Genomic DNA, 22,735 nt, shown 5'->3' with positions numbered 1-22,735 from the left:
TCCTCTGTAAGTGCTGCAGAGTGGGGTCTGAGAGGATAAAACCTGCTGCAGCTGGAGTTCCTACTCTGTGACAATCATTTTAGATGGTACAGGCCTTAAAGCCCTCACTCTTTCTCATGTGGTGTTTCTATAATGCTCAGAGCAGTAAGGAAGGATGAATTTTCAAAAAAGTTCAATAAAAATCAGATTTCCCACAAGCTTGGCTTAAGGGGCTCAAGGAATTGCCAACACTAAGTGCTCAAAACTTGTAAGGTCTCAAAAAGGCTTGAAATTGGCTTGAAAATCCTGAAAAATTAATAAGAAGTGTAAGAAACTTCTTATGTACTTTTTTATTTTGGAGCCTAGAACACAATAACCACATCATGTTTTAAGGTCTCCTCCATCACACCAGGAGGACTAGAAAGGTGTGGGTTTGCACCTCTCTAAAGAAGCCACGCTCTGGGGTTCATTTTTCGTTCAACAAAAGCAAGAGTTCAAAGAAATAGTACCTTTAGGAGAACTCCCCAGCATTACTGAAAGATTCCCAGCAGGATTCCCAGCCAGGCTTGGCACCTCTGTACTCCTTCTCTAAGGCCAAGAGTTTCCACTCCCAGCTGTGGATCTCCCAACCTCAGGTAGCACTAGAGAAAAAGGGTTAAACAGAGGAAAGGAGAGATCAAAAACCTCGCAATATATGTTGTAACTTCCTAAATTATAATGAATAATTAATATATTAGCCATTCTTCAGCCTTTGCTAATCCCAAAGGTTTACTCTGGCTGGTCAAACCCAGAAACAGCACATCTCAAACAAACAACAGGAGCAGCATGTGCTGGAATCCAGCAGCAATGGAGCAAAGAGCTGAAGGATGAGCTTAACTCTGCTCAGCAGGGATGCAAACACACTGGAGGAGTTGAGCATGGGGTTAAATACTGGGCTGGCCTGAGACCAGACGAATTCTGTGGTAAGCTTATTGTTATCACTGCTACCATCATCATTACTGCTCCCCAGGGAACAGTCCATCCTAAAGCTGACTAATCTTTTGCAAAATGATCTTTTTCAAGCAGTTTATCCAGAATATAGTGGCATTTACACTTTTCAAGTTAAGAATTCAGAAGAGCAAGATCAGTGAGTACCCGAGTTGTTATGACAGAGTTGAGCAGGTCTAACAACTGCTCTGCTTTGGATGATCTACAGCACCTTGAGAACACCAAATGATGGAGCAGAACGTGCAACAAGTAAACACTGGCAGGAATATTTCGATACACAGAATAATGAGGAGAGCTCAGGCATTCCTATCTTGTTTGTTTTTAAACACAATGTTCCTGCTGTAAAGAGATGGGTAAGAGCAGATGTTGACATTCTAAACTCTTCCTCTTATTTAAAATACTAATACTGGATAATATTACAACAGAGGAGAGGACAGTGCTCCTCCAGAGAGATTTATTCTTTACTTTTTTAAACCCGACAGGCATTTCAGATGTTCAGGAACTGTGACTGTAACACATCTGCATTTTTATTTAATTACCTTTTTCCTAAATGAGATTAAAACATGGCATGTGGTGTCTTTCAAACCAGACACCTGTACTCGGAATTAGAAGCTTCACAACTGCCTCCCCTTGAGTTCCCAGGAGTTGGGGAGGTGGTGGGGAATTGTTCAGCTCAGACACAGGGAAAGCTGGCAACCTCATCAGCAGCGTTATCAAGGCCTCTGCAGATCTGAATGGCTTTCCTGTCTGCATATTTTTATATGTATGTATATTTATTTATTCATTATATTTTAAGGCTAGTTCCGGCAGGAAAAAGGTAATAGAACAGTGAGAATTTCCTGTGACAGTATAACCAGGAAAAAAAAAAAGGCCATTAAATAAAATAAACCCAGACAAAGCCTTATGTGACACTGCAATAAGGTTGAGATGCCCCAGGTGCAACACGGGCCAAGTGTCCTTCCTCTGGCTCAGCACTGGAATCCTGCCCAGCTTTTGTGAAAGGCCCCAGAGCCTCGGGACAAGGCTCAAGGTGTTCACTGGCCTTGGGCTGCACACTTGGCTGCTGCAGAGCCAGTGACCTTTGTTCCCAACACGGGGCTGCAGCAGGGGTTTCCTTCAGCTTTCACCACAGTTCTTCCCTCTCACAGGAAAAGGAACTGCTCAGCAGTTGGGCTTTGCAGCACAAACTCTCATTTAGAAAATGGACTGAAGTCTGTTGCTCACACTGGTCCCACGTGGTTGGGAGCTGCAGGAGATTCTGAGCTGGAATACAGCTCCAAGTGTGCTGCAAAGCCCTACCAGAGCAATTTGATCCTGTCCTGCACAGGCCAGGGCATGGGACACTCCATGTACAATGTCAGGCTCCTCCAAGGAACACCCCAACAAGGAAAAAGAAGTGGAGTTGGATGTGGACTCCTGATATTGCTGCATCTTCTCCTAAACAAACTCCACTCTCTGCACGTCCCTCCATCTGCCACCATCAGTGATCTCTGAGCAGAGGGATAGGAGACCCAAAAGCAGAATTGCAGAATGTTGGATGAGTAGATTGTGCCTGATATGACCAAGAGCAAAGACTTGCAAGGGAGGTGCAGCAGGAGGAGTGATGGACAGGCAAGGCAAGTGATTATTTTTTTGAGCATAAAGAGTGGGCATGAACAGGGTGAGATGGGATTTGCCAAGGCCAGAATTAGCCCTGTTGTAACAGTGATTGAGGAGCATGGCAGTGACAGCCTGAGCAGGCCTGGGAGCCAGGACAGGGGACACGAGGGGCAATATTTTAGAGAGGCTACACAGAAACAAGTGGCCAGTTCAACAGTGCCTGCAGGCACAAACCTAAAGAGACACAAGGTAAAGGGAATCCCCAGAGGTGTGAGAGACAGGCAGGAGCATAAGGGTGTCCACAATATTTAAGAAAGAGCACAACTGTGGGGAAAAGCCTTGTTTTAGGTGTATTGAGTCTCAGTGACAGCCTGCAAGGGGACATTGTGGGGGGACAGGAACACCACCCAAATGGGAGAAACACGGTGTAAGCATGTGCTCTCTGTGGCATCAGTATGGGCACAGAAACTGAATTTGGGTTTGCAGAGAAAATTATCAAGACAGATGATGGAGAAAATTAAAGGATAATGAGGAGAAGTGAATCTCTTTGAGCCCCAAAGGAACAGGGAGGACCTGTTCTGAGCTCTGCTCTCCTTACACTAAACAGCTCCCCCCTGGGAGGACTCCCCTCTACTGCTCATAAAAATACATCCAAGAAAGTAGCTGTGTTCTCCCCAGCCTCCATGCCCTCCCTGGTCAGCTGAAATTAAGCAATGGAAAACAGGACAACTTTTCCAGCAAACATGATTTTGCAGCACAAGCCTCATCACTCACCCTTCTTTGCTTATTATAATAGGAGTGTTTTTGTTTGTTTAAATGGGGAAAACAAACAAAGGAATCCATTCTGCAATACATGCCCCTATCCTTCACCCACAGGAACACTCCTAAAACACAAGGTTTACAGCTCGTGGCTGGAGAATTCCCTTTCATGTCAGTACCCACACTGAAGTCCTGGCAGGGCAAAGTGCCTAAACCAGCACCCGCTGTCACCCCAAACTTCCTCCTCCTTCCCTCTTCCCAAACACTGCCTCGCCCTCCAAAGGTCCCCCATGGAGAAACAAACCAAAATTCAGCTTTGGCTTTACAGAAGTTAAAAAGCAGAGTATTTGCATGATCCTTCACCCCCCATCAATCAGCTCTTTCTGAGGGCTGCAGGAGCCTCAGTGACGTACAAGGAGCAGTTCTGAGGTTGGTGCTGGAGGCAGATGCTGCAGGAGCCAAACCAGACAGGGCATCGTGCCCATGCTTACCAAGGACCTGCTGCAGGGTGCTCCTGACTCTGGCAATGTTTTGGCAACACACACTGTGTCCAGTCCCACTTCAAAGCCACCTCTGTGCTTTCGGAATCACGGTTAAGTGCTCGCTCTAATTACCACGTGTTTCCAGTATGTTTTTAATCATCATCATTAAGGGATTGAACATAACCCACTGAGATACAGAAGTGTAAACACGAGCAATAATTATTCCAACCTCTTCCCTGGTTTCAGGTAATGATCACACTGTATATTTAAAGCTGCTCCTCGGTTTATGATGCTCTGTTTTAGGATTATTTTATCCTGGGCGTTTCTGGTTAAGGCCAGCTAAAGGTTAAGGTCTGTTGGGGAGGGGGAAGCATGTGTTAAAATTATTTTAAAGGCTTTTAGTTATTTAAAGTCAATGCCTGTGACCTGTTAAGAATCAGCAAAGATGAAGACATCTGCCTTATGCTATTCCAGAGTAAACAGATCTGCTGCAGAACTAGAAGACAACCCAGAGTTGGAATTTCAGTTTAATTTATGGGAGACACGCCACTGGAATTTCTCAGTGTAGAAATGGGGATGTTAGTTTTAATCAAGCTAACAGGGGTGCTACAAGCACTCCAAACACAGCAGCCCAGCACTCCCAGATGTGCTAATATTTGCCCTAGTGTTCAAAAAACAAGTGGGAGAGGAAGGGGAGAGCTCGGCACTAAGGCAGGACTTTGAGAGGCCTCTGAGCATCGCTCAGGGTCACACTCACCAACCTCCCACACAGCACAGAGGCCTTCCCTCTGCTCCTCAAACAGGTCCCACGAGCAAAGCACAAGGGCTACAGCTTTTCCCATATATTTTTGTAGTTACTGGTCACTTTTTTGGCCACTCAGTGCATGGCCAGCCTATGCAAGGATAAATACTCTGTGCTCAGTGCTCACCTCCAGCTCCCCTGCCTGCCCCACACATCCCCCTGGCTCTTGTCCTGGGCTGTCCCAGATTTACCCATTTCAAATCCCATTCATCTGTCCCATAACAGGCATCTGCAGCCTCCCAAATACTTAAAAAAGGCTTGAGCACCTAAAGGCATGAAAAGGCTACCCAAGTGCTTTCACATGGACAGTAAATATCTGTATACGTCACTTAATGCACAGCAAGAATGAATTTGAGCCACTTTAGCTGATTTTCCTTTAAAAGCTACATCAAATACCTTATATTTGCCATGGGAGCAAGGGTGAACATCTGAATTTCTGTGTCTAACCCTAAGCTACAATCTGTCCTGAGCAAAACTGTTTGAATTGTTTTCATCAGGAGGTATGCTTTGTTTGGGGGTTTGTTGTTTGACTACTATCTTGTTTGTGTTTTAAAAAATATTTTTCTCTGTTTTCCAGTGAAATACCAGACATGGAAAATTATTGTTGATGTGATTTTAAAACCTCGTTACTTTTTTTTTTTTAAGTTATTTTTCTTGGTAAAATATAAAGGAACTATCTGGCCATTGGAAACTTTGAAATAATATAATCTTTGCAAAATACCTTCTGAAAACTTTTTGATGACCTTCCACCAGACCTGTTCCAGTTTATCCTTGGCTCTGATGTGGAGAACCTGGGTGACCTCATGACACAATTTTCTGAGCCACCATTCCCTATTTGTTGAGATAATAGAAATTCGAGTCTCCAAACAAGTGATTCTTCATCAGAAAAGTGACAGTCCATCAGATTGAAGGTTACTGCAGAAACATATCAGCTTTGAATAATTACAGCGTTTGTGGGAAATATTTCTCCAGTTCAAGATGGAGATTTCACTCCATGAAAAAAAAAAAAAAAGGCAAACAAAAAACACTCAATCATCTTAATCATAACAGTGATTGTAAAACCCCCAAACAAGCTGCTTCAGACTGGAGCAAGGCTTTGCTTTTTCACAGGCTCTGCAGCATAAATTACAGGCTGAGCTTTGCTCAGGGCTGCAAAGGTGGATTTTCACTGAAAGCTCACTCACACCACCCCCAGTCGTGCCCAAACATCCAAAATGTAAATGAAAATCATTAGGCATGTACTGCAAACAGGCTGACTCCCACTTTGGTGGGTGCAGTCCAAGGCATGTCCCAAACTGCTGCACGAAGCTGGCAGAGGCACAGAGAGCTCCAACCCACTGCCCATGGGCCATCTGTGCCCACAGGTGGGCAGGGGGAGAAAGGGAGGCTCCACCCTGTTCCCAGAGGAGGTTCAGCCTCTTCACCCAAGTGAAAGGGGCTCAGCCAGGCTCACAGTCTTCAATTCATAAGTGTTCATCTATGAAATCGGATTCCCACCCCTCTCCACTAAGAATCTGCTATTTCAACCAAGCACAAGATGTCAGGATTTTTGCCAACATGAGCACAGCTGTCAAAATCTCATCCTTGGAAAGAATCCCAGATAGACACATGTTTTACCCCAGCCAAAATGGTCAAACTTTGCAGAGAAACATTCAGAGAGGAAAAAGGTTCCATATTGTCACTGCGATAGCTTGGGATTGCTCACAGCCAGACAACTGGGGTGCAGTGCTTTAATAGCTGAACCATTAAAAGCAACAGGCATCTTGCTATTGACAGCAATAAGAACAGATTCAGTGCCTTTGGCACAAGATTATCAAAAGCAGCATTGCAGGAAAGGAAATAAGCTTGTTTGAACTTGGGAGACAACAAATAAAGGGGAAATATGCTTTCAATGTTCTATTTCTAGAGTGTTTTTCTAAATAACTTCAGCACTTCTGCCTGGTATTTCCAATGGAAGTCTGAGGAGTCTTGGGTTTATGCTGTCCTCCAGTTCATGTCCTTTCAAGCCTACCTGGAAATCCAAGCCTAAGAGACTTTGCTGGATTTGCTGTGGGTGCTCAGGTAGAAAGGTTCCTCTCTGGATTATCCCAGGGACTAGAGCCAACCACAGCCCAGCCACGAGCAACCTGCATGGAGGGCAGGGAGCAGGAGCACTGAGGCCTGCTGACAGAGTCCACTCTCATGTTTAGGAGGATCCCCAGCCTGGAATTCTGCAACTTCTCACAGCAGAACTAAGGTTCAGCCAACATTCCCAACCCACTGAGCAGGGAAGCACCAACCTATTTCTCCTGATCTGAGACGTGCAGAGGACAAATGATTTTGCTCAGGTCCTGGGCAGGGGCAGTGGCAAAGGCAGCAGAGGTGCAGCAGTGGCTCAGTCCTTGGTGCAAACAGGACCTGCCCAGTGCCTCTCTCAGCTTGGCCAGAGCTGCAGGCAGGGAGAGGGGAACTCCTCCAGCTGAGGGCTGGGGAGGGGAGGTGGCATCAGCAACCATTATCCTCTTTACTGGAAAATGTGTATCTGAATGGCCAGATTTACTGGCTGTTCCAGATCTTTATGAGATTTATGAGGCCTAAGAAAAAAAATTTACTAGAAAGACATAAAACTTCAGTGGTTTGAAATGGAAATGTTTGCAAGGGACGTGGGATCAGCTGGTTTCAATTGCAGCCCTCTGAGGCAGGGAGGGCTTCACTGCAGGGCTGAGCACCTCAAACCTCTCCTGACCTGACCCTCCCAAGCTGAGTGGAGAGCCAGTGCTCCATCACTGGGAGGAGCTGTGGGAGCCCAGATACAGGAAAGGCACAGATAATGAGGATGATGAGGAGCACATGGCAGAGAAACTCACGTCTTCTTGTGCAAACGGTACCTGGTAAACCTAAACTGCTTCCTGATCCTGCCCCACCCACCACAGTGCTCCTGCTTGTTAAAGTGCAAAGGAAGCTAAACCTGAGCTGTCTTTCTGAATTTACACCCTGCTGGGAGAAACACAACCCCATCTCCTGGCATGCAGAGCTCCAAGGAGCACAGGACAGGGACCTCTGCATGGCCTGGCACTTCAGCCCCAGTGCTCACAGCACAGGACTGGTTCTCAGCAGAGGCACCTGAACATCCCTGCACCCTGCTCCTTGTTTCCCTCTGTTCACAGGGAAACTCCTCCTGGTTCTGACACACATTGCCCCACACTCAGCCTCTGCCTTCAGAGGCAATCCCAAACTCTGAACTCCGTGAAGGAAGCTTTTCTCTGGGCTGAATAGACCCAATGCAAAACAGAAACTGAATTCCCCTCCAAGCACAACAGACAGAACAACAAAACACTTGGAAAATGTTGGGTTTACCATATCAGAAGCCTGAAACCACATTACACACATCTCTTAATGAGGGTAATAAGCTTTAACTTCGCAGCCTCTGAACTGAGCTCATCATCCACTTAGAGTAATGCTCCCTGCAGTGCCTCGTAGGGCGCTTGGGATGGGTTGGCCAACATTTCACACCTTTGCATTTGCCAGCATTGCTTCCTGGCCCTGAAACACACCCAGAACACGCTGAAGATCTCCAAAGGGTGTCCAAGAGGGGCAGGGGGTCGATGGGGATGCTGCTGATGAACTTATTGCAGTGTTCTCCCCCCCCCTTCACCTTGTAGGATCCTTAATTACAGTGGGCTCCTGTGGGATTCACACCTTGCAGCTCCCAACTGCTCTGCTGGCAGCTCAAGTCAGTGTGAGCTGAAAGGTGCACAGGGCTCCTCCTGCCTCTCTCCTCCCCCTGAATTAGCAGAGAACATTTCCCTTCCTTCTCCCTCTTGTTGTGTTCCATCTGACAGAGCAGGTGTGAGGCTGCCTGGCTCACCTGGCTGGCAGATAAAAACCCAGGCAGTTCCCAGTTCAGAATCCTCTTCCCTGGGACAGCCTCCAGTCCTGTGTCACTGACCATCCCAAACACTGCATTCCCATCCATAGGAAAGTTCTTTCCTGCAAAGCCCCAGAGGCCCCAAGCAGAGGACTGCTGTCCACACAGGATTTGCCCCAGCAGACCAGCTCACCTGCCTGAGCTCATGCTTGGCACGTGCAAGCTTGGCAGTGCCACCCCACCAAATGCATCGTCCATGCTCAGGGCTGCTGTCAGAGGAGACAGAGTTTTACATAATTCTGCTCAAGCATCATTTATATCTTGAAATGTGATTTTTGGCTTGCTTTCCCTTGCTTGCAAATTACATCGTGTGTTTACTTGCGTGCTGGTGGTTGGAAAATCATCTTGATCTGTCTCAGACATCCAACTTCCCAGCTTGTCCTGACAGCATCTTGCAGGAGGGAGGTCCACGAATTCACCTTGCTCTGTATAAAGACAAATTTACCTTTTAGAACTAACATCAGCTTTATCATTGTACAATCTCTTACCAGACAAGCGTGGTTATGAGCCTCTCCTGGCCCTGAAACCTGTTTACTCAGGAAGTTTCACTGAGCAATTAGGTTTTGAAACACAGAAACAAACTTCTCAGTCTACTTACAGCAGTTGTTAATAGCATCTCAGTGACTGAGCCAGTGCTTTGATCAGGATTTCTACAGAACTGGCCAGACACACCCCCTCTCAAAACCATATTGCCTCAAAATCTCTACGTTTTGACAAAGAAATGCACATTTGTGCCTAGTTCAGAATACACTGAGTTACACTTTCTCCACGAGAAAGTGTCACTGTGAGCTTTGTCTGGGAGGGAGGACAGTTCTGGCTCTTCCCTCCAGCCAGTGCCCGAGGTGTGTGCACTCCCAGGGGTGCAGCTCAGGAGCTCTGCTGCTGCTCTGGTTTCTCCAGGACAGTCAATGACTCAGGGGGTACTTGCCAAGCCTCGAGCTTTCAAGGTTCTCTTCCCCCCAGGACTCCCATTCCCTTCTCCCTGCCTGTGATCTCCAAAGGACAGTTCACTGTTCCTGACACAGCCCCACAAGGAGCCAAGTCCTCTGCCCTGAGCTGTGAGCTGCTGCTCCTCACCTGGACCCCAACTCACTCCAGGGCCATTGTCCTGTGTCTGTAAGTTGGCATCCCATGCTCTGGGAAACTTATCACCAACATGTTTTCGCTTCCCCAGTAATATGGAAGCAGACTTGGATTTCTTTTTCCCCCTCCCCATTTCACTATATTCCAATTTCTTGGCTGAATTGTCTCCATGAACATTTCCCCAGTGGGTTGCCTGCAGACCCTGCCCATTGATTGCAGCCCACGATCCATGGCCTGCCTGCTCTGCTGCCCACCTGAGACCACAGAGCTGGTTCTCCTCCTGCCTTACAAGAGCAACAGCAGAAGCTTCAGGGTTTCAGTACTGCACAGGCAACACTTTTCATTAGTGCAAATTAATTTATCTTCTTCTCCGTGAGATTCCATAAGAAGAAAACTAATGGTGATATGAATAAGCTGGATAAGGAATAAATCTGACCATAGAAGTTTTTGTCCCTAATCTCATTAATATTTCCCAGTGAAAACACTCACACTACTTTCATGGGCATATTCCTCACAGGATAAAATACCATCCAGCCTAACAAAAGAGTTCAATGTGAATTTATGTTTTTTTACTGAAATATGGTTTTACTTATATTGTTTCAACATTAAAAAATTAGCATTATAAAGCATTTATACATAAACATGCACACCTAACTATAAACTACTGATAACTTCTTTATCTGTCAAATACTGCATTCATGAATAATGATGTATTCAGACATATGAAAGACCTCACAGTTTAGATTTTTTAAAAGTTAATGCACTCTTATAACCAAATTTAGCCTTTTTAACTGTTCAGTATTTACCTGTGTATTTTTCAGACCACTGACTAAATGCCTGTGCCTTAACCAATTAGTTAATGAGCAATGTAATTTGGAAGCAATTGCAATTTTCCAGAAACCTGAGAAACTATGAACACTGAAATAGTAAATCAAATCAAATCAACCAACTTCCAAACCCCTTTTTTAGTATTTGGTAATACACAGGACTGTTAACATTTTCTCCAGTATTAATCTTTCTCCCTTTATCTCCACCTCCAAAGGATTTGCAGCTCAGGTCACTGTAATATATTGCACTCCAACATGTTTCACCTCAAATTTCCAGTAAGGCACACAGCTCTTTTGGGCTTTCCACAGGCATCAACTACTAATTCTTTCAGGCCCCTCTTTAAATCTCAACCTTCAATACTGTTGGATATCACAGCACATGTATAGATTTACTACTATAGCTTTCTTTAACCAAAAATAAAGCATGACAGGATGGCACTGCCCCTCTGGGGAACAGGCTGCTCAAGGAAGATGTACCAGGCCTTGACATGGATTGTTTGAAGAACACCAGGACACACACAGAGGGGGAAAATAAGAGGAGAAGGAAGAGGGGCTGTTTGTAAATGTAGACAAATCCTTCCACAGACATCATTCAGGGGATATCTGGTTTCACTGGTCAAGTATAATTTGTCTAATCTGACTTCAAAATCATTGTTCTCCCCTTAAAATACTTTGGTTGTATGAGACAAGATATGAGTCTTCAGGAGGCTGGCAGGGTGAGGAGAGGAAGAGAAGGAGGGAGACAGAAAGTCAACAGATCAATAAAAGCACTTTAGGATAATGGCTCTGCCTGGAGCAGACCAGGTCTGGATTCCAGGCCAGCCCAGCACTGCCAGGAAATGTGTTTGCAGGAGGGAAATGTTGGATCCACAGCGTGGTGGCACAAAGTGAGGTTCTGGTCCTGCCCCATCCTGTTCCAGGGATGTGTTTCCCTTCTCGCTCGTCCCTGATCTCACACAGGTGCTGTCCACAGTCAGCAAGACCAGGGAGCCTGGGGGTCTGCAGCTTCTTGGAAAGGAAGACAATAAAAGAAGACATTAGGACAGAGTGGAATGAAAAGATGGGACACAGAAGTCTAAGAACATTGATTTCCAGCTTTTTGTGTTGGCTTTTTTTCATGGGCAGTTACATGGAAACAACAAAGTGCCTCAGTCGGGTCAGAGCTGATCTTTAAGAAGTCACACCAGTATCTGCATATTCACACCACCCCCAAGAGACTTCCCTACTTGAGGGAATTTTATTACAGTAAGGGCCCCATCTACTGCCACAAATTTGCAGTGAATCAAACCACATATTTAAATATCTTTTCTTTCATTAAGATACTTCCATTAAGTAATGCCCAGCCATTCCACTGCACTTTCCATCTCTCACTCTTATCCTCACACATGAGCTCATCCATCAGCTTCCCCAGGCACCCCCACGATGCACAAGGCAGAAGAGGCTGCCCATGGACCAGGTAAAACAAAAATCATGGAAAATTTACCTTCTTGCTGTACACCTACAACCTGCACTTTAAAGGGTCCCACATAGCACAAAGCTTTGGGTTGCTCAGGAGTCTGTAAAAACATCTGTGAAATCCCTACTCATGAGACTGTGGCATAAAATCAAGTGTTGGCAGCAGGAGAACTGGGACCTGAATAAAACACAAAATAGTTCAAATGGAACAGGATATTTATACTAACATAAGGTGGTTAACTGTGGGGCGTGGGTCCTGCTCGAGGTTTAACTTAGTTGAAGTTTTGGGCTGGGGGGTATTTTAGAAGCTATCAATCTTTCAAAGGAATTTTTTCCCCCATTAGCACAATAAAAACAGTCATAGGAGAGGATGGCCCTATAGCCTGAGACCCAGGAGCTCTGCTGGGTGCACTTCTGGAGGAAGGACCTTAATTCACTGCAAGGTGCAGGAGCCTGGCAGGAAGGGAGTAGTGAATTCCTGCTGCACAAGTGCCCACACAGCCACCCCCACACCACCCTCCCACAGAGAAAGCAGCAGCTCTGTTTCTCAACACTGAGTAAGGGGAGCACAACAAAATGAAGAGAAACACTGCAGATTGTTTCTCTTTAATTACCCTCTCTCAGTATTTCTGCTCATCAGCTGGAACTCCCTGATGCTTTTTTAAAGTAAACAAAACAGTGAGGTTTTAATACTGACCCACCTCACTTCTTTGGTCTGACTAATTGCTGAAACTGGCCATAAATTGTCCTTTTTGTGACCTTCTGAATAGCCTCCTTTATTCTGGACGGCACACATCTGCTTTTGTGTGTGCCCACTTACACAAACACATCCCTCTCCTGTGGCCAGGGTACAATTTCAGCCCCACATGGAGTTTTGCCTGGGGTTGAGGTTCCTGAGGCTGAAGAGAAATAAAGTGCTCAGAGGGGAAATGGCATGTAGACATGGCTCTACATTCATCTGCATGGAAAATGTTCCCTTCAGGTGAGGCTGGTGAAGGAATCACATGAGGAAGGTTGGGAGCAACCAGGTAGAGGGAAATACTGCAAAATGCAGCTGTACTTTCTCCTCTCAGAGCAAACAGAGCCATATTCTTACCAGCCTGAGCAACCAGCAAGAGGACAGCACAGCCAGGCAGGGGAATGCTTGGTGCTGAGCCACATGATGCCATTTCAGACCCTTGTTCAGTGTTTCTGACATGAAAAAAACCTCAGTTCACACATCTATCAACATGCCATAAGATTAAATGAAGCAGGGATCTAACCAGCCAATCCAGCTTCTTTTTATCCTCTCCTAAACTGGCTAACATGTAAGTAATCCTTTCATCGTGGTTGCTCCAACTGCTTTAGGTGTACCTGTCAATAAGGAGGCCATTTAATTTTAATCAGTGCTTTCTCTCACACACATAGGTCCCAACTTGTTGCTCACTTAACACCTAAACTATTTTTTTAAATCAAACTCCCTGATTTTTCATCACCACTGATGACAGACAGGAGGAGGGGGGGCAGTTCCTCTGTGTCACACACGGGTTTGATGAGCAGCAGGGCCTTGGCTCTCAGGGGCAGCGTGAGCAGCCAAAGCCTTTCCTGGGGCAGTGTCTGCCCAGGGGAGTTGGGAGCCTCCTGCCCACCTCCATCCTCTCCTGCCCTGCAGTGCTCCTGAGGGAAGCAGCACAAATGGCTGGGAAAAGGAGAAGGGCTCTGGATGCAAGTGCAGAAATTCATGGGGAAGATGTTCCCAAGTACAATTCACACAACCACCCATTGACACAGAAAGGAGAATTTCTCAAAAGCTCTGACAGCACAAAACAGTCAAGGAGTTTAAAGGGGTTTTGTCTTCAGTTTTCAAGAGGATTTCTTCCCCTTCATTCCTGGTGGGAAAGCTTATGCCTTTAATTGTATCACTATAAACTAAATAATACATCAGGGGTTTTTTTCCCTGTCAGGCATGGCAATGGCACTGAACGTATGCAAAGTTTCCACTAAAGGTTTTTGTAACTTAATTTTCCTCTGGAGATTAGAGGAAGCCAGATATTCTGTTTCTTGCTGGAAGTTGGCTGGTAGCCACGCTGCACTTCCCTGTCATCCCTCCCCAGCCCCCAGCACTGTTAATCACAGGGCTGTATCTTCCCTGGATTTCTCCTGTCAAGCTATTAAGGGGATACGGAAGAGGGAAAGAAGAGAATCAGCTGAGCTATAAAGCAGCCCAGGCCCCAGAGTGCCTCTCCCCCTTCCCAGTGCTGAGCTTGCTGTATCACTGCACACACTCTGGCAGAGCCAGAACGTGCTTTCCTGCCCCCAGAGTCCATGGCTCAGGTTTATCTCCCAGAGGAACAGGGCACACAGAAATCCTGCTGCACAGAGCCAGCACAGCCCTGGAAAAGCATGACACTGCAGCACAGAGAGGGTGCAAAATCCCTGAGCAGGGGCTGCAGGCTGAGGATGTTCCCCTTTGGCCACACCACAGCCCTGCCTGCACTGCGGGTTTTATGGCCTTTCCCAAATCTTTGCTCGCGAAGACTGGCCATTATTATTATAGCAGAGAGTTATCCCAACTCCATGAGTTCTGGCAGCTTCCTTTGCTGGGGAATTCCTGGCACGTGCTCAGTGCTGAGTGGAGGTGGTTGGCTGCAGAAAAAGCTTTATAAGGCTCACAAAGAACCCCCAGATCCAAGTTAGATTTAGGGCTGAAAACACTGATTTTATCACATCACTCCCTCCTCCTTTGCCTTTGAAGCAGAACAGAAACCCTGAGTCCAGCACACCCCACATCTCTGGAGAGCTTTGCCTTCCACTGAAGTGTTCCATGGGGACCCACTATCTTCAGGAGGAGACAAATGAACTCCCCCCTCTGGATATCTGAGGGCTTTGAAAATAGTTGGATCCCAGCATTTTTGGCTGGGTCTACCTCCCATCTTTGTACATATCAATAAATGAGAAGCAAAACTGGCTAACGTGGCTCCCACACATCAGAAAGAACAACCTTTGCATGATTTCAGCCTAAGGTGCTTCTTTGTAACCAACCAGGCAGCAAATAATCAAAAACACCATCAAAGCACTGTTTTTCTGGTAATTCGAGAGGCTGTGACTGCACCAGAGAGCAGGCCCTGCACTCCAGCAACACACTGCCCAGGGAATGCTGACCAGTGCTCTGATTTTCAAAAGTACTTAGGTTTGTAAGAGATACTCAGTGAGCTGGGAGCTCACCTCAGCTGTTCTGGAAAATGGAACTTGGATTTTAAAGAAAAGACTTGCTTGGGCAATCCCTAAATTCCTTTGAAAATAAAACGTTCATGTGCTAGATAAACATCTGTGGATAAGCATGATGCTACAATGGGTCACTACATGTATTTTTCCTAAATCTATGTTTAATGGAGAGGAAAATCAAATTAATTTACCAATACCCAAGTTCCTTATTCAGGCAAAACATGTACTTACTTCAAAAAGACTCTCAGATTAAGGAATGAGATGAAAACTTGTGAGTGCACCTTAATGAACTGTTTACTCTAGCCATCCTCTCTCTAAATTTGAGCTGATTTCTTCGTTTAGATGTGCTAATAAAAAATCAGTCCCTTCTCTTTGGGATTTTTGTTTTCTTTTGTACCTAGAAAGAGGGGGGGAAAAAAGACATTTCTATAAGTAACGGAGCTAGAGAATATTTAACACATGTGCAGCTTGTGTTTCTGGATAAATGTTTGCAAAAAGCCCATATAAAAGGAGGAGCAGCACACCTCCACAGCAGGCTGTGAGAGGGAAAGGTGCCACTGAGTGCTCAGCACATGGTTCTGTGTTCCAGAGGAGCTCAGCTTTCCTGCTCACCCTCACCTGCCCCAGCCTCCTCCCAGCCAGGCTGCCCTCGCTGCAACCTTTCAGCCCTCACTCGCCTTCCCTTCCTTCAGCTCCCCTCCACAACCATTATCTCCAGCAGCATAACTCCTTAAGATACACCTCGACATCATTTCGCCAGTGAATGCATTTCACACAACATTAGTCATATTGCACTGTGGATAATTTTTATGCTGTTGCTGTGCCTCTCCCCGGGACGTTGTTACAGTTTAATTTGTACATATTCTGCTGCCCGTGTAGTGTCACTCAGCTGTAACCAGAGAGAGCGTGATGGCTTTGTGTTATTGCAACAAATTTTCCCTTTAAGAAAATAAAAAAATAAACTAAACAAAGGGGAAATGAAAGAAAAGGAAAAAACCACACACACACCAAAAAAGAGAGTATTTTTCTTAAGAGTAAGTCCCTCTGCTTTCTAGGATTGGTGAACTGTAGCTAGGCTTCCAGGGTTAGCAGAGAGCCAGATCCCAACTTTGCCCAGCAAAAATGGATTTACATTCAGGGTTACATCTCAAGCCCACTGCATAAATAAGTATATCCTGCAAATTTGTGTTTTGAACCAGTTTTCCACCAAGTTCAGGGCAAGAGTTTCTTATCTGCAACAGTTCTTCAGACTCTGCCTGGGTACTCATCTTCACCAGAGGAGCTAATCCAAGCTCCCTGCTTCCCTCCCAGATGGTGATGCCCGTTTGCTGGTTGGAGTTTATGTTACAAATCACATTTCAGCCCCAGGCATCAGTTCTCCATTCAGCCAGCAGGGCAGCCCTGCAGCCTGTCAACTGTTCTGGGTGTTCAACAGCCAATATCAGCATCCACACAAAGCACTGACCACACTGTTTTCAGTGCTTCTGCTCAGTGACAGAGTTCCCCATATGGAAATGTTTTGGAAAAATAAGGGATTACTTGGAAGGACACTGGGCTAACCCTGCTGAGTATCTGCTTTTCTTCTCCTTAGTTCTCCAGCATGGAACATTACTGCTGGTATTTTGGACAGTGACCATAAGGTCATAAGACTGAGTGAGTGATTGAAACTCCCTCAGCTCTTTGTTTACCTCTGGAAGACAAAACAATTGATAGTTTCATCTAATAAACAAGAGTTCTGTCTAATTCTTTAAAAATACTAATTTATTTTTAAAGCAGCTAAGTTTGTCCCTCATATTTGAACCCTCCCTCGAGTAATGACATCTCACTCTTTTTACAGCCAATCATAGTGTAAGCCTTCCCCCCCATTGCTCTTAATCTCAGACTTATAAAAATATTTCTTGCCCTACAGATTTACTCCTCCAAGCTGAGAACATTAAGCAGACATGACTGGTTTGTTAGACTGTACCATAAGTAGAGTTATTTGGTTCTGAAGATAAAATAATCTGGGTTGCTAAAGAAGAGCTAGTGTCTTGGGCTGAGATCCCTGAAAGTGTTTTGGTACCCTGAAGGTCCTGGGTGTTCCCCTCCCTAGTTGTGATGAGGTACTCCTGTCCCGGTGGGCTGAGAGAATGCCAGGACAGGGAGTGCCCTCCCTTCTGTTCCAGGGCCCGCTTCTGAAAGGGGGGTTCAGGATCTTCAGCCTCCACCAATTTCCTTTAAGGAAAAGTGGGGTTTGCATCTTCTCTGAGGATCACTCACAATAAAAGACCTTGGGCGTATTTAACAGGATGTACATTTAATATCCTGTAATATGGGCAGATTCAAGGAGGAACTACAATCTTCTACTTTTATTCCTCCTCAGGTCCTCTAAACACATTCATTCAAAAAACCTGCTCTGAGAGAAGGGGAACCATGGTTGTTTTCTAAGTCTCCCCAGTGCCCACGATGTTCTTCCACACAAGAACAAATCCAGGCCATGCCCAAACGAGGGGGTTCAAATGTCCATGAGCACTTGGCCCAGAGAGAAGTTCTTATCATGCTTTGCTCTTGTGAATCAATCCTTTCAGTTAAGGTGGCTGGGGGATATAATTATGTTTTTATCTGCAATTACAGCTTTAAATTAGGATCCATAGAGGCAGCTACAGCCCTGCCATACCAACAGTCCTGGATGGCTCTTCTGTTTCCAGAGAACACACTTCTGACATAAACTCATTCATCTTCTATTAAAAATATAATAAAATTCATAGGACAAAAACTTAGACATCAATATAAGAAAAAGACTCAAGGAATCTTACTTTGCTTTTGTTTTTAGGTATCAAGCCAGCAAGACTTTCTTCCCTGTGGTTGCTTTCCTTAGGGACTTTCCATGGCCACATCTGGAATAAAGCAGGTGGGCATCAGGCCAGCTCAAAGATGACTCTGTCAGAAAAGGAAAAGAAAATACACATCTATTTAGTTACTATCCTGTATTTCTGGCTTCTTCAGTGTAAAATTTTGTTTGAGATGAAGCTTCTGCTGTAGACAAGGTTGGCTTGAGTTTTTTCGATCAGCTCTTCCAGGGATTCTGTGTACCCAAATATGCAATGCTTTCAGTTTGCACAAACTGTCATTATAAAAAAACAAAACAACAACAAACAAACAAACAAACAAAAAAAAAAAAAAAACACAAAAAAAAAAGACTTTATTAAATGGAAATTTTAATAGGGAATTGGGGCCTTATTTTTAAGAAACCTGTCAAAAAAAGGCATAAGCTTGTGTCAAATTAGAGCTTTTCTGAGAATGAAATTGCAACAAAAGAACCTATTTCATGCATTTCACATTTCATAGCATATTTCATAGTTGTTGTACAAGTTGGGGTAATATCTGCTGTGATTTATAGAGGAACAGAGCTGTAAGAAGCCTCCCTTCTAATTATAACTGGTTATGAGGTACATCACTCATATCAGCCTGGAATTTACTTCCATCTCAAACAAGAGCTTTTTTTTTTTTGCCTGTTTATTATCACAAACTGGCCACAGAAATGCTGATAAAGACATTACAGAAATTGTTATTAATGTAATCCCTTCCCAGCTGAGGTTCCTTCTTTTAATGCAGACTTGGTTTGAGTCTTTGTTTACAGGTTGTGATGTGTCAGACAGCAAACACCATCTCTCTTATGCAAAGTTGTGCAATGAAAGCCTTTCCTGTTCCTTGGCTCCATTAGGCAGAAGGGCTGACTTTGACAGAATGTGCAAAAGAACCTATAAATCCAATGATTCCCTCCACTTTTACAGTCAGTGTGTGCAAGGGCTTCACACGTATAGTAGATGTTCCATTTGAATGCAAAACATGCTAAAATTTGTACTGAAAAGCACTTAGGCTTTAAAAACATACCATAATTCTACAAAGAAAAATGCCTGACATATCTTTTGGCTGATTTCAAATTCATATATATTTTAAATGATCTATATACCCTAAGATGTGCATTTTATACAACAGCATGATAACCATTACCATTCCCCTCCATCTCACCCACGGATGGTCTTGATTTATTGGCCAGTTGTGTCTAGTGCACTGCCCCTCCCCAAATTCAGGCTGTAATTTTAATTTCTGTTGTTGCTGCTGCTGCTGTTATCTGGATGTAGTGCTTGCCATGAAGATACCATGGGCTTACCCTGTAAACATAATTGATGCTATTGAAGATAATGATTTAGGATCTCATCCATCTCCAGCACAGTTTGCCATTACGTGACTTGCTCTTGCAGGGATCTGATTTGTATCACAGACGAGTTGGCTTGATTGCTGTTTTGCCATAGAGTAATAGTTTCCTGGTTTCCCCTGACATGCTGAGTCTCCCTTGATCACTCAGGTGATCAGTCAACACATGAGTTAATTATGGGTGAAGGGGTGTCTGAAGCCCAAAGATCAAAAGATACGCACGAGGTCTTCTCCAAGTCATTACTCACCTTCTCAAGCATCAGGGAGTTCAGATTCCTGCCTCCTGCACTGTCCCTAAAGAAAGGGATAGAACAGTAGGAAACCTGAATCAGAGCCTCTAAAAGACACAAAGTGAAAAATCCAATTTCTCCTAAAGAAGAAGAAAACAATCCATGTGGGTACCATGAGAGGGGTACTCTCATTCACTTATAATTTAAAAAAAGCATTTAAATAATCAATGGCAGCTGTATAGAGGTGGATAACCCAACAGTTTGCCACAAGGCTCTCACCTGCTTCCCCAGTGAAATTTCTTAGGTTTTAATGCCATTTCAGGGCAATGCTTTCAGATATTGCCATGACCCTTACTGCTGTGCACCAAGAGAGTTTACTGGCAGAAATTAGGAGCTACTGGACAAAATCCTGAGAACCCTCCCAAAAGGTGAAGGAAAAGCAGTTCTCTCCAGACCTTTTTTCCCGAATTTCAACCACCCTCAAAACTCAAACACATGCATTAACATTCTCAGAAGCTCATTACAACTCCTAACCTGAACCACCAGGAGATTCCCCCCTTTGAGTTCCTGCATCACTCTGGGAATGGGCATCACAGCACCACAGGCCCCTCCTGCTTGAACACCCTGAGAGCAAAACTCAACTGGTTGGACGAGTCTGTGGAACAGATGGGACCCATAACAGAGAGCCTGTGGTGTTGTGCTGCAGCCCCAGGGTTATTTGTGTGGGGAGGAAGGACCCCTGGGTTGTGCTCCCTGCAGACTTGGGTATCAGCTCAACACCTGCACCCCTGAGCTGCACCTCTGTGCACCCACCAAAACTGGTTTCTCCATCTCTGTGGTTTTCATGTTACTATATTAAAGGAGGTGTAACTGAGCAACACACCTCAAAGGTTTATTTCCTAAAATAATATCACTATTGCTCCACCCAAAGTCATCCTGCCTTTATTTTTAAGGCAAAAGGAACTGAATTGCAGATGAAGAGACACCACCTAAGGTCAAACATTCAAAATCCTTCAGTGCAAGTGTAACCCAGTGCACACAATTCCACATGTGCTTTCCTCCCAGTGCACACAACTCCACATGTGCTTTCTTCCACATGCAAATAAATGCTATGATGCACAACCCACTTGCACATATCTGCACGTGCCAAAGGGATTTACACATGTTAATGCTTGGAAAGCAAAGTGGGAGTGTGTATAAAATGGCATGCACAAAGTACATCCATCCATGTGCACACCCCTCTGGAGGCAGCACTACTTGGATGTATTTCTAAGTGGAAAAAACAGTTAAAAAATTGATGTGTCACCCTCTCTCCAAAACCTAATGATTACAGTCTGTTAATTACACCACATCTGTTGGAACCTTCAGCAAATAAATTGTGGACCTGATCTATTATTTGTAACACCAGCAGAAATTACAAGTAACATTTTAAAGTTGCACATCTGCAAAGTGAGAGCAGAAGCAAACCATGCCATGTTATTCCTACCCTGCCACTTCTCCATGCAGGTGCTATATATTGTGACAAAGCAGCTATAATAACCTTTTCTAAATTTTACTTTCTGCAGATGGAGAAAAAGCAGTGAGAAAATATAAAGAATCATAGAAAAAGGAAAAGAACATTAAAAAAATGCTCAAAACATCATGTGCAATTAGTCCCAGGGTAGCTCTGACACACTGTAAGCCACTGACATTGCTTTGAGCGAGATTCCCATAGCCTGGGATTCACCAATTGCTTTTGGATGCCCAAAAAATAAGTGAATCATAGAATGGTTTGGGTTGGACCTTAAAGATCATCTAATTCCAATCCCTCTACTGTGGGCAGGGACACCTTCCACTGGAATGGCAGAGTCTGGCAGGGAGAGAGTCATCTCAGCACAGAAATGCTTTGACTTTAGGTTCTAGATGTGGCACCTCTACTCCTGGTGTGGAATCCACATGGATTTGCCAATTCCCTGTGCTTTTCAGGGCACTTGGACACTGGTACAAACACACAGAGTGACTGATCCACTTGTATGGGAACAGCCCTGTGTCCTGCCTTGTGCAGGGCTCTGAACCACAGCCCCACTTCCCCCTCCTCCTGTTCTCCACAACCTGGTGTTACTTGGCCATGGTTTCTCCAATAGAACAATTCAGCCTTGAAGCAAATAACAGATTTTTTTCCAACAGCTGGCCCAGCAAACAATGCAAGATTTGAAAGTCAAGCTGGATCTCTTCTTCCTTGGCTTCCTCAAACCAGCAGCAACAGCTCCCCGAGAGCAAATGGCAATTGTCTGGTGTGAACTGGGGCAGAATTGCCACCTTCTGCTGTGCAAGAGAAACAAGAGCCTTTGCACTCATTATTGTTACTGTGGGACCTGAGCATTAGTGAGCTGGTCTTGTCAGACTGCTTCAGTCAGCCCACTTCTTCACCAGAAAGCAAATAACTGCTCAGGCTGAAGTTATGAAACTTTGGGGATTCACAAACGTGTTCCATGAATTTCTGGCAGTTCTCTGAACGTTCACAAATAATGTGATGCCAGTAATCAGAACAAGTCAAAGCTTGACACTCCTATTCATAAATCAGGAGATGTTTTATTTTTACTGCTTGAACAGTTCTGTTCCCAAGCACGACTGGATTTGAACCATCATGCTGGAGGTGAAAGGACCTTTATTTAATGTATTTGTTTAGGTTTATACGAAATATTAAAAAGTGTCTATGCAGGATTCTAGCCACCTTTGCCATATATTAAAGAAACAGGCCAACTCAGACAAAAATAAACTTAGTAACTTCCAAAAGCCAAAGAAGGTACAAAAAAGCCTCCTGGGCAGAGACCTCAAATCTTTCTCTATAAACTGAAAACTTTGCACATACTAATTCTCTCCTCTCCAGAGCCTGGGACATGGGGAGATGTGTCCCTCAGGTCAGCAGAACTGGGACTCACCCAGGCTGGAGGGGACAGGGATCATTCAGTCCTGCTCCTGCCGAGGAGATCTATCCACTGTTCTCTCCTTTAAACCACGAGGACTTCAGCCAAAGTGCCTCTGTGGCTTGCAGCTGCAGTGGTGTCACTGGGGAGACAGAGCAATCCATTAAGCAAAGAGGATCCAAGACCCAAGATTTTATGCCAAGAATCTCTTTGAGCCTCCCCCACAAGCCCACAGACACAGCCCAGCCCTGGAGCCCCAGCGTTAGCTGCTGATGGGGAGAACCCCCCCGTGCACATGGACACCCTCCCAGAGTCCCA

General features: G+C 44.9%; 2 long non-coding RNA genes across 2 annotated transcripts; both read right to left on the bottom strand.

The window, feature by feature from the left end:
- Positions 1-559: 559 nt before the first annotated feature.
- LOC108501068 lies at positions 560-15,475 on the bottom strand. The gene is made up of 3 exons (XR_001876120.1): positions 15,316-15,475; positions 8,834-8,940; positions 560-620 (listed from the first exon to the last, which is right to left on the bottom strand). It is a non-coding gene; the product is annotated as an uncharacterized LOC108501068 (long non-coding RNA).
- Positions 15,476-17,903: 2,428 nt separating this feature from the next.
- On the bottom strand, positions 17,904-22,518 carry LOC108501067. The gene is made up of 3 exons (XR_001876119.1): positions 22,433-22,518; positions 19,530-19,575; positions 17,904-18,003 (listed from the first exon to the last, which is right to left on the bottom strand). It is a non-coding gene; the product is annotated as an uncharacterized LOC108501067 (long non-coding RNA).
- Positions 22,519-22,735: the final 217 nt, after the last annotated feature.

Source organism: Lepidothrix coronata, unplaced genomic scaffold, assembly GCF_001604755.1.
Source record: "Lepidothrix coronata isolate B3197 unplaced genomic scaffold, Lepidothrix_coronata-1.0 Scaffold99, whole genome shotgun sequence".
NCBI lineage: Eukaryota > Metazoa > Chordata > Aves > Passeriformes > Pipridae > Lepidothrix > Lepidothrix coronata.
Note: the sequence above shows the minus strand (reverse complement) of the source record. Positions and strands in the feature narration are given on the sequence as shown.